Source organism: Oryctolagus cuniculus, chromosome 13 (assembly GCF_964237555.1).
Source record: "Oryctolagus cuniculus chromosome 13, mOryCun1.1, whole genome shotgun sequence".
Classification (NCBI taxonomy): Eukaryota; Metazoa; Chordata; class Mammalia; order Lagomorpha; family Leporidae; genus Oryctolagus; species Oryctolagus cuniculus.
Genome location: NC_091444.1, coordinates 72522932 through 72541825, shown reverse-complemented (window position 1 = coordinate 72541825; position 18894 = coordinate 72522932). Strand labels below are relative to the sequence as shown.

General features: G+C 39.1%; 1 protein-coding gene and 1 pseudogene across 2 annotated transcripts in view; one reads left to right on the top strand and one right to left on the bottom strand.

The window, feature by feature from the left end:
• The window catches only part of CELF2 (CUGBP Elav-like family member 2), a 931997-nt gene that overhangs the window by 110952 nt on the left and 802151 nt on the right, over positions 1–18894 (top strand). The window lies entirely within an intron of this gene.
• The window catches only part of LOC100341548 (rab GDP dissociation inhibitor beta-like), a 201749-nt pseudogene that overhangs the window by 120339 nt on the left and 62516 nt on the right, over positions 1–18894 (bottom strand).

The window sequence follows — 18894 nt, the reverse complement described above, 5'->3', positions numbered from 1 at the left end:
CCAAGTACCTGGGATTGAGTTCCAGCTCCACTTCTGAGTATAGCTCTCTGTTACTATACACATTGAGAGACAGCTCAAGTGCTTGGGTCCCCATAACCCATGTGAGAGACCCAGACTGAGTTATCAACTCCTGGCTTCTGTCTAACCAAGTTCCAGCTCTTGCAGGCATTTAGAGAGTGAACCAAGGTTGATTCTCCCTCTGTCTCTCTTTCTGTCTCTCTCTCTCTCTCTCTCTCTCTCTGCCTTTCAGATAAATAAAAGTAAATAAGGACATTTTAAGATTATATAAAAGAGATCCACTCAGAAGTTTGTGAATTAAAATGTGTTTACTAAAATGTATGCAAATCAACAAATTCCATAATATAAAATTATCATAGTTAGGGAGAGAATTAGACAATTGGAAGATAGTAAGAAGAAGTTCACCTGGAATACTGGACCAGGTGTTAAAAGTATGAAAGAGAAGAAAACATGGAAGATAGCTTGAGATATTTCAACACATATCTAAAGAAAATTTCAGAGGAATAGAATGCAATAAATGATGGAAAAACAATGATTGGAGACATTATTTCTGAGATTTTTGAAAAAGGAACAAAGTATTTTTTTTTTCTTGGATTGAAAGTACACTCTGAATACCAAGGAGGTTAGATAAAAATAAACCTGCACTAAAATGAGTTATAATTAAATAAGAGCACATCAAAGATAATTCTAAAATATTAGGAGCTTCTAGAGAGAAAAGAGAGATGACTTAAAAGAAACAGACAATTACAGTACCATCAGGCTTTTCATCAGCAGTAATGTAGTACTTTCAGAAGCAAATATTGCATTATCAGAGGACTGAAAAAATAATTGGCAGCAAGAATTCTGTTCTTAGATTGAATAGGATTTTTTTAAATGACAGAAAAACAAAATATTGAGGCACTCAAAGGCACAGAACATTTACCACCCACAAATATTTACTGAAACTGCTATTGAAGAATGTACTTCAGCGAGAATAAAAAGTGAACCACTCAGCTGGTATGGGATAAAATAAAACATTGCAAGTATGACATCAATGAAAAAGTCAGTAAATATTAACTGTTGACAAAAATGAAGTAATAAAGTGAATCCAATCACCCAAGAATTGAATTTTTCTCCAAAATGTAGGCATATTAAGCTGCCCAAGTATTGGCAGAAAGAACGGAAATAACTGGGCTTTTTAGTCCATTAGTTCTAGAGCAGGTTGGTGACAGTGTGGACCAAGGAGTAATGATAATGATGGATGTTCATTTGTAAACCCAGTCTCAGCTGTTGCAGGTATGCGGGGGAATGAATCAGTAGCAAAGAATTCTCCCTGTCACTGTCTCTCTAACTCTCCCCCACCTTACAGTCAAATAAATAAAATAATTAGTTAAATTTTAAAAATAAAAGGTGAAGGCATCTGAGCAAGGGTAAAAAAGTATAAAAATGGTTGGGGGGAGGGAAGTGCATGGCAATATCCTTAGGAGGTCTTGACAAGTCGATGAATGTTGCGATCCAAATGCTGAGAGGATAGAAGACTATGTCAGAGAGGGAATACTTGCAGTAGATTTGAAGGGTGTTGTTCTGATGAGGTGGCTGAGGATGTGAGTCATAAGGGAAGCCAAAGGGTAAAAATTCCGAAGTGAGGGATAAGAAGTAACAGAATTCTACCATTCTTTAGAATGAGATGCTGTAAGAATGAAGGAGAAGGCAGAAAGTCAGGAACTCAAGTCTTCAATGAGTGATGGCAGTTTGGAATGGTGTGTGAATGACAACAATGAAAGGAAAAGGAGACGCAATAGCCTAATGGCATTCCCCTCAATGGAGCGGAGTATCTTGGAAGAACCTAGACATATGGCCATGGAGAGCAGCTCTAGAAAGTGTCACATTCCGTTTTACTGCAATAATGCCAACATAGACAGCATGAGTTCCTGAAAAGTGTCTGGGCCAGTGAGCCATGCCCTGCAGAAAGGGTCTTTAAAAGTTCCTACTTACAAGGCTTAAATTAGATATAAGAAGAATCCAGAATTTTTTTAATCAGTTTTAATCTTTATTTTTATTTAACAATGCAATATAAAGATATCACTGTTCAAAATAAGTTTTGCATGACACACATGGCTTTCTTCCAGTTTTTTATTATAACCAATGTTGTAATGAGCATCCTTATTTTTTTTTAACTTTTATTTAATGAATATAAATTTCCAAAGTACAGCTTATGGATTACAATGGCTTCCCCCCCATATCGTCTCTCCTACCCGTATCCCTCCCCTTTCCCACTCCCTCTCCCCTTCCATTCACATGAGGATTCATTTTCGATTCTCTTTATCTACAGAAGATGAGTTTAGCATACATTAAGTAAAGATTTCAACAGTTTGCTCCCACACAAACATAAAATGAAAAATAATAGATGATTTTTTAAATGATGATGAAATCAGATCAGACCTATTGTCATGTTTAATCCCAGTGAGAGTCAAGTTGGGAATTGATAATTTCTTCTTTTATTTTTTACAGAAGATCAGTTTAGTATACATTAAGTAAAGATTTCAACAGTTTGCACCCCCATAGAAACATAAAGCGAAATATACTGTTTGAGTACTCATTATAGCATTAAGCCTCAATGTACAGCACATTAAGGACAGAGATCCTACATGAGGAGTAAGTGCACAGTGACTCCTGTTGTTGACTTTACAAATTGACACTCCTGTTTATGGCATCAGTAATCTCCCTATGCACCAGTCATGAGTTTCCAAGGCTATGGAAGCCTTTTGAGTTCACCGGCTCTTATCTTGTTTAGACAAGGTCATAGTCAAAGTGGAGGTTCTCTCCTCCCTTCAGAGAAAGGTACCTCCTTCTTTGAAGACCTGTTCTTTCCACTGGGATCTCACTCACAGAGATCTTTCATTTAGGGTGTTTTTTTTTTTTTTTTTTTTTTTTTCCAGAGTGTCTTGTCTTTCCATGCCTGAAATATTCTCATGGGCTTCTCAGCCAGATCAGAATGCCTCTAGGGCTGATTCTGAGGCCAGAGTGCTGTTTAGGACATCTGCCATTCTATGGGTCTGCTGAGTATCTCGCTTCCCATGTTGGGTCACTCTCCCCTTTATTTATTCTATCAGTTAGTATTAGCAGGTACTAGACTTGTTTATGTGCTTCCTTTGACTCTTAGTCCTTTCATTATGATCAATTGTGAACTGAAATTCATCACTTGGACTGGTGAGATGGCATTGGTACATGCCACCTTGATGGGATTAAATTGGAGTCCCCTGGTATGTTTCTAACTCTACCATTTTGGGCAAGTCAGCTTGAGCATGTCCCAAATTGTACATCTCTTCCCTCTCTTATTCCTACTCTTATGTTTAACAGGGATCACATTTCAGTTAAATTTCAACACTTAAGAATAACTGTGTATTAATTATAGAATTAAACCAGTCATATTAAGTAGAACAGACAAAAAAACTACTAAGAGGGATAATGTATTAAGTTGTTCATTAACAGTCAGGGCTATGCTGATCAAGTCACCGTTTCCCATAGTGTCCATTCACTTCAACAGGTTTCCTTTTTGGTGTTCAGTCAGTTGTCACCGATCAGGGAGAACATATGGTATTTGTCCCTTTGGGACTGGCTTATTTCACTCAGCATGATGTGTTCCAGATTCCTCCATTTTGTTGCAAATGACTGGATTTCGTTGTTTCTTACTGCAGTATAGTATTCTAAAGAGTACATATCCCATAATTTCTTTTTTTTTTTTTTTTTTTTTTTTTGACAGGCAGAGTGGACAGTGAGAGAGAGAGACAGAGAGAAAGGTCTTCCTTTGCCGTTGGTTCACCCTCCAATGGCTGCCGCGGCTGGCGCGCTGCGGCCGGCGCACCGCGCTGATCCGATGGCAGGAGCCAGGAGCCAGGTGCTTTTCCTGGTCTCCCATGGGGTGCAGGGCCCAAGCACCTGGGCCATCCTCCACTGCACTCCCTGGCCACAGCAGAGAGCTGGCCTGGAAGAGGGGCAACCGGGACAGAATCCGGCGCCCCAACCGGGACTAGAACCCGGTGTGCCGGCGCCGCTAGGCGGAGGATTAGCCTAGTGAGCCGCGGCGCCGGCCTGCCATAATTTCTTTATCCAGTCTACCGTTGATGGGCATTTAGGTTGGTTCCAGGTCTTAGCTATTGTGAATTGAGCTGCAATAAACATTAGGGTGCAGACCGCTTTTTTGTTTGCCAATTTAAATTCCTTTGGGTAAATTCCAAGGAGTGGGATGGCTGGGTCAAACGGTAGGGTTATCTTCAGGTTTCTGAGGAATCTCCAGACTGACTTCCATAGTGGCTTGACCAGTTTGCATTCCCACCAACAGTGGGTGAGTGTCCCTTTTTCCCCACATCCTCGCCAGCATCTGTTGTTGGTAGATTTCTGCATGTGAGCCATTCTAACCGGGGTGAGGTGAAACCTCATTGTGATTTTGATTTGCATTTCCCTGATTGCTAATGACCTTGAACATTTTTTCATGTGCCTGTTGGCCATTTGGATTTCCTCTTTTGAAAAATGTCTATTGAGGTCCTTGGCCCATCTCTTAAGTGGGTTGTTGGTTTTGTTTTTGTGGAGTTTCTTGATTTCTTTGTAGATTCTGGTTATTAACCCTTTATCTGTTGCATAGTTTGCAAATATTTTTTCCCATTCTGTCGGTTGTCTCTTCACTCTCCTGACTGTTTCTTTTGCAGTACAGAAACTTCTCAATTTGATGCAATCCCAATAGTTGATTTTAGAACCCAGAATTTTTTTTTTTTTTTTTTTTTTTTTTTTTTTTGACAGGCAGAGTGGACAGTGAGAGAGAGAGACAGAGAGAGAAAGGTCTTCCTTTGCCGCTGGTTCACCCTCCAATGGCCGCCGCTGCAGCCGGCGTACCGCGCTGATCCTGGCAGGAGCCAGGAGCCAGGTGCTTTTCCTGGTCTCCCATGGGGTGCAGGGCCCAAGCACCTGGGCCATCCTCCACTGCACTCCCTGGCCATAGCAGAGAGCTGGCCTGGAAGAGGGGCAACCGGGACAGAATCCGGCGCCCCAACCGGGACTAGAACCCGGTGTGCCGGCGCCGCAAGGTGGAGGATTAGCCTATTGAGCCACGGCGCCGGCTAGAACCCAGAATTTTTTTAATCGTTAAGGGTAATTTAAGGCCTATTGATAAATCTTATTCTCTGCATATTTCTATATTAAATCTCATGATGTAATTTCAGGAGTGCTAGAAGAGATTTTACACATTGTCTGCTTTGCCTTATAAAGCCGTTGCATGTGCAAGTTTGCCTTGAAGCTCTTTATTATTCTTTGCAGCAGCAACTTGCACCAAAAAGATATAGAATTCTCTTCAAGTAATTTTCCACCCAATGAAATAAGTGCAGGAAATAGATCTTTGTGAGTACATATGCTCACACTGGATTTTTATTGCTTGTATTGATTATTTATTGGTTATGAATAAAACACGAACATGCTGTGCTATAAAAGTAAATATCTATTTGTAATTTAAATTTAGCTCTATAAATAAGGCTTGAACTAAATAAATAAGAGAATATTCTGATTGTGCAAGTATTTTAGAGTTCATAGGATCAAAAAATCAAGGAAAATATTCATTGAACTCTTCATACTTAGGGTGATATGTTTGGAGGCACGAGTGACACAAAAAAGTATAGAAGAAAAACTACTCTTCAAAAATTTAGTTTGCCTATTTTTATTATATAATATGTTATAGTTTATTAAAGCCAATAAATATGAAACACCAAAGAAAAGCATTACTCAGATTTTGTTTAATTGGTTTGGATATTTTTGGGGTAGAAAAGGATCGATGAGATGTGTTCTGGTCACAGAAGACCTCAAAGAGATTCTGCATATTAACCAGCAGCTAGAAAGTTTAAAAATGACCTGAACACAGACTGGAATGCAGAAGACATATATCACATAATCTACTCTTTCAAATAAAGGGCACTTGCATAGGCATAATGGAAAATAAATATTAGATGGGAAAGAGCTGTAAATGCCAAGAACATCAACCGAGAGGCATGTTGGGCCAGTGGGAGGCCTTTGAGTAGATAAATGGTTTAGTAAAGGCAGCAGTGTAAGACCAACAGATGACAAGGTGGAAGAAGGACAACATAAGAAAGATTCTGGAGATGGGAGATTCTGTTACGGACACAGTGCCCTGCTGGGCGTGCAGAGATAAGGATCTAATTCAAAAGTTAAGGAGAGAAGACTAAAGGGCTGAATACTGCAAGTATGATCAACCAGCAGACTTTGTTACTATATCAGTGAGCTGACAACAAGAATAAGTCAGGAACTCAAGTCTCCAATAATAGTTTAATTTAATTAATAAAATTATGGAATTTCTAATGGAAATAATGACAAATAGGAAGAAAAGCTATTTTAATTCAAACTAAGTATTTTTGAAGAATAGCATGTACAAACAACCCAGAAACGGTGTTATATCTATGTTTTATCTCAAGCAAATGACTATTTACTCAGTTATTTCTATTAGACATTCTAAATATGCCTAATAACTTTGTTTTTTTAAAGCCTTAAAAATGGAAGAATAGATATAAACACTACTGATCACGTCCCAGGCATACAAGGTCTCACTAAACCAGTTGCTCCTAATAATGGTAACCAAACTTGAAAAAACCCAAGTCCACACTACTCATAAAGTCCTAGATACTGAGAAAATGAGAACATACAAAAAATCTGATGTAAAGGGGAAACTACATAATAGATGACATCCTAGCAAACTCATGCTTTGTCTTTAGATAATTCTTCCTATTGGACTTTGTTAACAAGAATTGTTGGCCCAGGTTAATTGGTTTTTCATATAATATGTTGACAAAGCTTTCTACCTGTTGGAGATTCATTCTCATGGAAATGTAAAGAAATTTTTATCTGCAAACTACTTGATCCAAGATCCAGATGGGATTTTCTTTTGTTAAGTGTGTTTCATGTGACATGTCAGGATTTGTTTTTCTCAGTGCAGAATCCATTCCAGCACCATCTAAAAGGAATATTCTCTCACTATGTGGTTTCTCTAACTTAACATCAGATAGGTACGGTCTGTTCTAAGTATTGAAAGCCTAGCTTTCCTCTGGCTACTAAGGTCATGTTTTTATTTTTTTAGGTCAACACATCCAATTAAAATAGGCTCCGAACAGAATAGACAAGAAAAGATGGAAGCCTTACAAAGGGCAAGCTATTCACTTAAGCTACACAGAAATTAGGGGGAAACGAAAATTTATTTTGGTTTGCCCTAGGAGTGTTGGGCACTCTAAGTAAAATACGGCAGTTCAAAGAAACATTTTTCAAGATCACATCAAAGGAATCCTTTGACCTCTGGCAAGGTCAGGAATCATGAACAGGCATCACTTCCAGATTTGGGAGAGTAAATCGTATGAAAGCAAATTTCAAATTAAATCAAAGTGGACATTTTATCAGTCTCATGGACTAACATAAAAGGTTTTACACTTGGAATCTTTTGCAAAAACTACAGAGGGCAGCATTTCAGGCATCTGGCCTTTCTTTATCTGGCTGGGATTTTAGCCTCTGAGTTTTTCTGTCTCGTCTGGTCACAGCTCCAAAAGCCCTGCCTCATCCCTACCAAGAGGTAGAGATCAAATCAGGAAACTCAGGTGCTAGAGAAGGTGAAAGCTTGGAAAGGTTATAAGGCTGGGCAATGCTGAAAGTTTTACCCACCAGCCCTTACGCAAAATTGGTCATTAACATGCAACGAGAGACTTCTCAGATTAATTTTTAGGCCCTTTTCTTTAAAACTATGCAGCATGGTGAGCATTAGTATCAGCTTTTCTCAGGCCTGAGTTTTGACATTTGACACTCTCATGATGCAAGAAATCAAGCCCATAAAATGTTACTGATGCTCCTACTTCCCTAGTTGACGGATGAATATTTTGGAACAGGCAGTGTGTCTTCAAAAGACACACATAGTCGAACAGCCTGGGTTTGTAGCCTGGTTGTGCTACTTATGAGTGTGTGAACTTGAACAAACTGTGTAACTCTATAGGTTGTGGTTTCTGATTAGAGTAGTGTCCACTCCAAAGGGTTGAGAAATACAAAAGCCAATAAAATGCAATGAGCTAATACACATCATGCATTGATCCCAGTGACTCCCTCACACTAAGCACTCAGTAACTGTAGCTACTGTTATGTGGTAGCTCTGTGCACCTACTTTAGCTGGCAATGAAAATTCAATAGAACCACAGAAGCACTTTACTTTTGTTATTTTTCTGGAATGTCTTATATATTTCCACAGTTGTGCCTTAACCCATGCCAGTTCCCTTATTTGGAATAGCCATGAACTACCTCTCCTCCAAACTACAAAACTTGGCAAAAACAAAACAAAACAAAACAAAAAACACAAAACCTATCTTCTTCAGGATGCTTTCTCTGCTTACCCAGTTTATCCACTTATCTTACTCTCATTCTTCTTCATCCATTTGCCATTTATTTTCCATTTATTTGTGCAATGTATGGTATAGTGCCCCCCCCATCATGAAAGCTGTTTTCTGTGGTCCCTAACTAGAGCCTAAAACCTCAGATAGTACTGAATCTAGCATATACTATGTTTTTCCTATAGGCTCTGAAGCATTGCCACATGGTACCAGAGTTAATCTTTCTTGTTTATGCCTTGGTGCCTCCTTTGCAACAGTATTCTTGAACTTTGGGGCCATTATTAACTAAACTAAACTAAGAGTTGCACAGACTAAAAGCACTACAATGCCTCAACAATTGCTCTGCTGAGATGGTCACCACATCATCAAGGGGTGAGTGGTAGAGAGTAGAACTACCTGGAATGAAGAGATTATTTACATCCCAGACATGGCATGAGATTTTTATCACCCTACTCAGAATGGTGTGCAACTTAAAACGTATTTTTTATTTATGGAAGCTTCCCTTGAATATTTTCAGATCATGAGTGATCATGGGTAACTGAAACCAGCAAAGGCCAAGCTGTCGATAGTGGGGGACTACTGTATATTATCCTGAAAAACCTACATTGGCAAATGAATACTGAAGTTACTCTTGCCAGGTTGATGTTTAACTGTGCTATACTGAAAACATAATACTGATGACATGGATGTGGATGAGAGATCTGTTTCATTTCGGGATCCAAACAGGAAGTGATTACCCTAGCCCGAAAGAATTTACTGATACACTCCCATTTCTACAATGAGAAGGAAAACAGTAATCATGCAAGGAGAGTACAACCATTAAGGCAGACCTTTCAGATGTCAGAAGAGAGACTCAGAGGCAGAATACTGACTTTTCAGTAAGCACATAAGAAAAACTCAAAACATGGTCCCAGAAGTAATAAGCAAGCCACCTTGTGCCAAAAGTGAAGTGTGAGATTATCACACTTGATGTGGACAGCATCTATACTGTGGGCTGAGCCTATATAGCCACAGTTGTTTGTTCCTTAATAAAGAGAAACTGGAGGTTGAAAGATCACTTGATTAATTCTTTAGTTCTTTCCCATAGGAGCAAAAATCTGTTTCTATGTGGAATTTGGGTTCAACCACTCTCAACAGATCACTTTACCAATTTTATGAGGTTCTCAGCTTTTCACATCAGAAAAATAATCTAATCTAAACATACAGCCAAAGTTTGTGCTTCAAAACTATATCAGTTAGGCAGGCGCCGCAGCTCACTAGGCTAATCCTCCACCTTGTGGTGCCAGCACACTGGGTTCTAGTCCCGGTCGGGGTGCCAGAATCTGTCCCGGTTGCCCCTCTTCCAGGCCAGCTCGCTGCTGTGGCCAGGGAGTGCAGTGGAGGATGGCCCAAGTCCTTGGGCCCTGCACCCCATGGGAGACCAGGAGAAGTACCTGGCTCCCGCCATCGGATCAGCGTGATGCGCCGGCTGCAGCGCACCGGCCGCAGCGGCCACTGGAGGGTGAACCAACAGCAAAAGGAAGACCTTTCTCTCTCTCTCACTGTCCACTCTGCCTGTCAAAAAATTTAAAAAAAAACTATATCAGTTAGAATATTGATTTTCAAAATGGACAATCTGCAATATAAGGGCACTCCTGCCCCAAAATACAGTGGTCAGCCAAATGTGATTCTCTTTGGGTATTACACTTTCATTATATTTGCACTTTTCAATAGGAAGAGTTAGTTGCTCTGTTTCATGTGTATATTTAGTCTTTCCATGCTTTTAAATACTCTTTAAGCATTCCAATCTTACTATTAATTTTACCTACAAACACTAACTTTATTCTACACTGATCATTCCAGTGCTTCATATTCTTTAGGTTGTTAATGCTAATATTAACTTTTATATCTATTAGCTCTTTGTCTTATGCGTGCCTTGGTTCTTCAACTATATTGTAATTTCCAGGTATAAGACATAGAAATTCTACTTCCTATTTCTGAAAATTTCAAAGTGCCTGATAGTTCTCTACATACAGAAGAAGGGAGTTTGGTTTAAAAAATGATTGAGGAAACAAATGCATAAAAAGAACAAATAAGAGGATAACAAGCTTCATCCAGGTTCTGATTTCTTGGAATTTCCAAATAGAAATCTAGGAAAATTCAAATCCCAAAAAATGTTTTAAAGGAGTGTTATGAATGTGAGGTTTGAGGAAGAAGAAGGCTAAAAGTGTATGACTGAAACTCATGAAGAAATATACACATAAGAGCAATTTTATTGTCTGTCAGTGCTCTTGGTGGCATCCGTTAACCTCCTTTCTCTGCGAGGGAGGGGCTCTGGGGTCTACAGAAAACAGATGCCTCATTTTCTCATGGTCTGGGGGCTTCTCCAGGATCAGTATCAGGTGTTAGGTTGTCACCCAAGATGAACTTTTCATTCAGTTGCATTTGTTATTGGCTTTAGAACCTGTGGTCATTGCATCGCTTTGAGGTTAGGGTCAAGATACAATAGATAACCTAGACTGGGCTTGAAGAGGCCACATCTTTAAGAGAGGGTAAATATGGGCAGTCTGCTGAGTGAGGTGGTGCTGGCCCAGAATAATAAGTACATCCATCTTTTGGCAACATATTGTTCCCTTTAGAATATATTGAAGGAATTTTTAATCTCCTCTGAGAAACATTAATGGTCTGATGTTATAGAATACTTAAAAGTTCCAAATATCTGAAAAAGAAACAAAATTGTTTCTGAGTGGGAGCAACAGAGTAAAAAAAAAAAAATGTTCCCAAAGCACAATGAGGTGTTGATGGAAATGGTTTATAAATAGAATGCTGATGGGAAAAGTAGAGATTTCAGTTACAGGAACTGATAACAAAGAAGGTGAGATATGGACTGACAAGCAGGTATTCAAGAACATGTCAAAAAGGTTACCGTAAATTATGTCTTCTGCACATTAATAACAGTTGCGACATAATAAAATGTATTTAAATAAATTTCCCCTTAAAATGATGCATCACAAAATATATTTTCATATTAACTCTAAAATGAGAGAGTGAGTTGGCAACCATTTGAGAAGCTGATAATAATTCTTAGATTGAACAATATGGGGACAACCTTATGCAAAAGAAAAGAGAGACAGGGGAGGGATCTGTCCTTTTCTCAGATTTATTCGTGTCCTTTGCAAGGGTTGTTTTATTTAATGTTTCTGATAATCTCTTGACTGTTCTGGTATCTAGAGTTGTCCACTGAAAATAAGACACTAAGCCCTATCTCTTCCATGGAGGCACTCAGGAATACCCATAAGAAGTCCTTTTTATAATTTTCAAAGTTCCTAACCTGTTTCCAAATTTAAAAAAATTAAGTTTTTACATACTTAAATGTTAATACATTATATCAAGAAGGCCCCTGGGCCAGGCATTCTAACCAGGAAACTAATAAATTTAGGAGAACTCCTTAAATACTCTGGGCTTTAGTTTTTTTGTGTTTAAAATAAATTTGGAATAGACATTTGGCCTAGTGGTTAAGATTCTGATAAAAATGCCCATGGCCATATCAAGGTTCCTGGGTTCGATTCCTGGCTCTGGCTCCCTATTCCCGCTTCCTGCCAATGCAGATCCTGGGAGGCAGGGGTGACGACTCAAGTCATGGGGTCCCTGCTACCCATTTGAGAGACTTGGATTGAGTTTCAAGCTCCACTTATCTTGCACCAGGCCAAGTACCAGTAAGTATAAGGATTTGGGGAGTGAACTGGTGGATTGGGATATTCTCTCTCTCTTTCTCTCTCTCTCTCTCATAAACACACACACACACACACACACACACATACACAAATGTGTTTGAAACTCAAAGTCCCTGGCAGTGCCTTTATTCTGGTTTTAGTAAATTCATACATGATACTGATAATAATACACATACACACAAGAAAATAGAATCTAGGGGCAGATACTTGGTATATTGAGATATTACGCTGCTACATAAGACACCTCCATCCTATATTAGAATGCCTGAATTCAACGTCTAGCTCTGCTGTCCACTCCAGTTTTCTGCTAAAGTATACCTGGGAGGCAGCAGGTGGTAGTTCAAGTGTTTGGGTCCCTTGGCCACTGCTATCCTCATGGGAGACCCAAATTGAGTTCTAGTCTCCAACCTTGGCTATTGCAGACATTTGAGGAGTGACTGCAGACGTTTGGGGAGTGAACCACCAGTGGGTGAAAGATTCTCTCTCTCTCTCTCTCTCTCTCTGTGTGTGTGTGTGTGTGTGTGTCTGCCTTTCAAACACATTAAATAAAGAAATAAAAAAGAAAATAGCAACTAACTAATAATCAAAATTTATTTCAAGATTCCAGCTCTATGTAGTTCTTTCTCCTGAGAATCATAGAAAAGACAATGAAAATGGCTTAGCAAATAACGTTACATTAGATCAGTAAGTATTTACTGTGCGATTGAGTTAATGGGTAAATTTATATCCTAATGACTCTATAAACCCTAAAGAACCAATAGAATTGTCTGCAAATATAGTGTGGGTTTTAGGGAGCTATTTCCATTTATAATTATTTACATATCCATGACTATTTCACAGTTGTAACTCTTCATGGTGCTCTCATCTCAGTATAGTCATTATTGCCTGTACATCAGAGACAATGTGTCTGGTTTTTGAATGTTGGTGAATTATATGCCTGGTGAACTTCCTGTAAAGGATAAGATGTCAGTATTTGCACAATTAATTGTTGTGGAAGACATATGGTATCTTTTATGCCAGCAAGTGAGTGGCATACACAAATCTAACAAAGAATGTGGCACTGCAAATTCCATTTGCTAGTAGTTGCCCCCTGGTTTTCAGTTAAGGATAATCTGAGCTGTGATTTGTGTCTTTAAAATCACTTGAGAAGTAGCCAGTTATTTGAGTGGAGAAGCAGTCTGTGAAAACTAAATTGAAAAGAGCGCCAGTTTTGTTCCAGTTACTGTCCAGAGGGTGTCTTTATGGGGAAGTCCAGAATGCAGAAACTTGGATTGGCCGTTGCAAATAGGAGATGACAGTCAAGATGAGAGATGAGGAGAAGGCTCTGGCAGGGGTGGAAACCGTGTCAATAGTACTCAGGAAAGCAGGCACACTGGCACAAGTAACAGGCAAACAACACCCTATTTCCTCTCACTGTCAGGCAAATGGATATAGTCACATGAGGCTTCAACAAAAAGGGTTGAGATAGAAAGACCTTCTCCAAATCCTTAAGAAAATGATTTACCTGGTGGTGTAGTAACCATTAAGATAGTCTCATATACTCTCATTAAGAATAAAAGGGTCACATATTCCGAATAGCGAGAGCAAGTTTTCTTCATCCCTGTGAGCATCTGCCTAATTCTCTATCTAACCTCACAAAAGTCCTTTTCTAATCATGTTTTATTTCCACTTGACCCAATTTTCTTGCATACTGCCCTGTACTCATGAATCCCAGCTCAAGAACTAAAGATATTTTAACTAGTTTGTGGAGCCATTTCTGCAGCAAGTCCCTTACAAGATTTTTAATGTTTTGTCAAAACTGAAATATATTGATAAACCATGCTGTTGGATACCTGTTTGTTACAGGTCTTTGGTGAGGATTTCAAGCACTCCTAGGTAACCAGGATATTAGAAAGGCTAAATGTGTTATGCTTCATGCCTAAGAAAGTTTTCTAAGGTTATATTGTTTTCATAGAAAAATTGAGGATGAGTATTTGGTACAGCAGTTGAGACAATACTTGGGATGCCCACTTCTGATACCAAAATGCATGGATTCTAGTTCTGGCTCCACTTCTAACTTCAGCTTCCTGCTAATGCACACCATAGGAGGAAGCAGATGATGGCGCAGGTACTTGCCACCCACGTGGGAGACCTGGATTGAAATCCAGGCTTCTGGTTTCAGCCTGGACTCATTGATGACTGTTATAGGTATTGGTGGATTGACCAGCAGGTGGAAGAGCAATCTCTGTTTCTCCTTCTCTCTCTCTCTCTCTCTCTCTCTCTCTCTCTCTCCCCCTCTCCCCTCCTCTCCTACTCCTCCTTTCCCTCCCTCCCTCCCTCCCTCCCTCCCTTCCTCTCTCTCTCTCCTCTGTCTCTCTACCTTTGAAATAAAAAATGAAAGTAACCAAAATGTAAAAAAAGTAAGATTATGTTGAGCAAGTTAAAAGACATTTCAATGTAAAATGATTTTTTTTAACAAAGAAATGGATAAACTGAGACTAAGCAGGAAATGTGTTGATTAGAGAGCCCAAATAAACTCTTCATTGCCTACACACGTATTAACCAACCAGATCTACTATTCCTTTGCAATTCTAGTTAATAAATGCATGTTATTACATTTATTTTATAATTCTCTCAGTCGTGCAAATTCTCTTAGTCTTTCAAGTAATTGATAAGCATTTGTTGATTCTTCTTGATATTCTCTGTGTTATGCCATTTGATGTAGAAGACATAGCAGAACTACATATTTTATGGTATTTTCCATCAAAACTGAAAATCTGATAAAATAAGATCAAATAAGTAAAATAATGAGGCCACTGGACTGTGAGCTTCTCATTCTGCCTTCAGTGAAAACTAGTAGAATCTCAGATTTATTTTGTAAAATTGTAGGGTTTCAGAAGAAGGAAGTGATAGTTTCATTCTATGCCTGGGTGATCAAACCATAAGAGGAGTAAAATATTCAGTCTTGGACTCCTCAATTTAAGAGAAGTTAGACACAAGCTGGAATGTGTTCAGTGGATAATGAACAGTCCCAAGACCACGTAGCACAAGACTGACTGAAGAACAGTACAGACTTTAACCTAAATAAGAAAAGACACAGGGGCTAATGGAAGCTGACTTCAACTACTCGCTGGCTTTGCAGTACAAGTGTGTCAAAGATTGTGACAGATACATAACCTGTATATCTCTAAAATCATCAGCCTGAGGGTATCAGTGGGGTCTTGTCAACATCTGGATCTTATTTATCTTCTGCTCCCCACTTTTACAACTGCAGGGCATGACTCCACCTCTTAGGGTTACTTCTGCTCATGTCTGTGTGTCCTCAGGGTATTTCTGGTACCCACGGTGTATCCATTCATGGCTGTGTATCTATGTTCATCTCTATTGCTCATGAGCCCCAAGAGGACAGTACTGCATGTTTACCAATTCTGCTGGCAAAAACACTATTTCTCTGCCACAGAAGTGGTCTCTCCATGCCCCTACGCTTTACAGCCATTTTCACACAAAAATCTGTGGGCTTCTTAGGCTTAACAGAAGTTCCTTCTTTTTTTATTTTATTTTATTTTTATTTAGTAAATATAAATTTTCCAAAATACAGTTTATGGATTACAATGACTCCCCCTCCATAATTTCCCTCCCACTCGCACCCCTCCCATCTCCCGCTCCCATTCCATTCACATCAAGATTCATTTTCAATTCTCTTTATATACAGAACGATTCAGTATATATTAAGATTTCATCAGTTTGCACCCACACAGAAACACAAAGTGTAAAATACTGTTTCAGTACTAGTTATAGCATTACTTCACATTGGACAACACATTAAGGACAGATCCCACATGAGAAGTAAGTACACAGTGACTCCTGTTGTTGACTTAACAATTTGACACTCTTTTTATGGCGTCAGTAATCTCCCTAGGCCCTAGTCATGAGTTGCCAAGGCTATGGAAGCCTTTTGAGTTTGCTGACTTGGATCTTATTCCGACAGGGTCATAGTCAAAGTGGAAGTTCTGTCCTCCCTTCAGAGAAAGGTACCTCCTTCTTTGATGGCCCCGTTCTTTCCACTGGGATCTCACTGGCGGAGATCTTTCATTTAGATTTTTTTTCCAGAGTGTCTTGGCTTTCCATGCCTGAAATACTCTCATGGGCTCTAACAGAAATTCCTTCTTGTGTTTTGCTCTAAATGGAAAGGCAATTTCCTCTCCCAATACAAACCAATATGTGGTTGCTGGGACAAGGCTGGAAACCAGCTTTTCTTCTGTTGCACCCAAGGAAACTCATCACCAATTACTCTTTTCCAAAACCCCTTTCCCTTCCATAAAAAATATTCACAGCACATGACATCTGAGAAGTAAGTACTGACTGTCACTAGCCTCACACCCACAAAGTCGGAACTGAGCTCTGACCAGACAAAACCAGGACTGGGAGATTTAAATATAAGGAAAGGGTAGTAACTGGGACTTTTATAGGACTCATGTGCTCCTTTGAGAGTTTTCCCCTCACCTTGTCCCTGTCCAAGTCCATGACCACTTGAGGTTGTATAGGGTATATTCAAGCCGCAAATGAGTGTTTGGACTAGATAACTTCAAAGATTCCTTCCAACTCTCTCTGAAACTCTGAAAGTCTAAAGCCATCTACTCACTGTGGACAGTGAGCTAGGATGTCCATCATAGAGACCAATCATTGGGGCCATAACAACACAATCAGTACAGATTTAGAAACAAATATAAGCAAGAGATTAGAATGTCTTTAGCTCTTTTTCTACGTGTAGACTTCGTCCTTTTCTTCAAGAGTCTGGTGTTGGTGCTCTGCCTCTGAATCACCTGATGAATTTATTAAGAATTTAGGTTCCTGGGGCCGGCGCCGTGGCTCACTTGGTTAATCCTCTGCCTGCAGCGCTGGCATCCCATATGGGTGCCAGGTTCTAGTCCCAGTTGCTCCTCTTCCAGTCCAGCTCTGTACTATGGCCAGGGAGGGCAGTGGAGGATGGACCAAGTGCTTGAGCCTCTGCACCAGCATAGGAGACCAGGAGGAAGCACCTGGCTCCTGGCTTTGGATTGGCGCAGTGCCAGCCGTAGTGGCCATTTGGGTAGTGAACCAACGGAAGGAAGACCTTTCTCTCTGTCTCTCTCTCTGTCTAACTCTACCTGTCAAATAAATTAAAAAAAAATTTTAGGTCCTTGAAATAAGAGCTCTGGATCTGTTATCTTTAAAACAATGTCATGTAAAAGGACTTTTCTGTGATAATGCAAATTTTTCATATCTATGCTACCCAATGCAGTAGCAACAAGCTACATGAGATTGTGTGCATAAAGAACTGATTTTTTAAAGTTGGTTTTACTTAATTTTTATTTAAATAACTACATGTGGCTACGGGCCACCAAGTTAAAGAAGTATAGTTCTAGAGTCTAAGAAGGAAGAAAATTTGAGGGAGGTTGGAGATATGTAGGAGCATGGAGGACCATTGAACAATAAACGTATAAGATTGGGACAAGGATTCAGAAAGAATTAGACTAACAGGAAGTGACCTCCTGAGAGATCTTCTAGATTCTAGGACAACAGCTAGTAACCTTTCTGAGGTTCCAGAACCCTGAGAGAATTCTTGATAGCTGTGGATATTCTGTTAGTAATATGCTCATGCTAATTTATGTGAGAAATTTATATAAGATTTTGGAACAGGAAGCTTCAAGAATCCCTAAAGCTCATCCACTATGCCTCTTCCAAACACAAGTCCTGGGTTTGGAATTCTTGCTACAATAAAACACCTCTCAGTCTATAGACAAGGAAACTAAAATAGAGTGTCAGAATTGGCCCAAAGCGATTCATTTATCATTAAACTGGGCTTCTAATATATTCCCCATCCTATCCTCTGTACACCTTTCTTTACCTGGGGTCATGGAAACTTCAAGATGTATGTGCATAATAGAACTGGCTAAGATTTATACACAAAACTTGGAATTTCAGCCAGGTATGTTAGCCTGAGCACACTTTGATTTTTTTGAAAGTATAGTGTTTTTGCAATACTTAACCTTGATCTCCTATTTTTAGAAATGAAGTTACCTTTAGTCTTATATTCTAAGTGCAAGCAGAACAGCAAAATACTTTTGATTATCCTTCCTTTGTCTTAAAAGAATAAAATGCGATGAAAATGAGTCAATAAAAAGAAGTCTTGCTCTTTGGTGTTTGATTAGGGGAGCCTTAATGTCATTGATTTTCCAAGCTCCTAGTCATATTACAGAAAAATCCCAAAACATTTCAGGAGTATTAACTGTTAAAAATAGTTTTCGGTTGCTGGGTAAATACCAATTTGCAGCAATTGGGAAGAAAAATTTAGCATGACTGTTTACATACATTGTAGAGACAATATTAACATCACCTTGAGATATCTGGTGTTTGCTTGTGTGTGTATGTGAAAAGAGAAAAGCCAATGCTTAATACAACACTTGGAACTCACATTTGCTATTGTGTATTCATAAATATTAATCTGGAGAGATAATTAGCTCTATCAATTTTACAATTAGCCTTTCAGAAGAGAAGTGGATGCTAATAAAAATAAGGCATGCTTTTAAGCTTCTCCACTGTGAATGTTTTCACTCTCTAACAACTTGGAGGCAGAACCTGTCTTTGTTTAATCTTTTCCTGAAATAGGCAAGCTTTACACTGATTCCATTTCTCCCATGAGACTATAACCTTGCACAGAAAAATAGGTTTTCTATTCTTAAAAATCTGGTTACCATCCATTTTTAAAATCTTTTTTTTTATTTTTCTCTGAAATATTGTGGAATAAC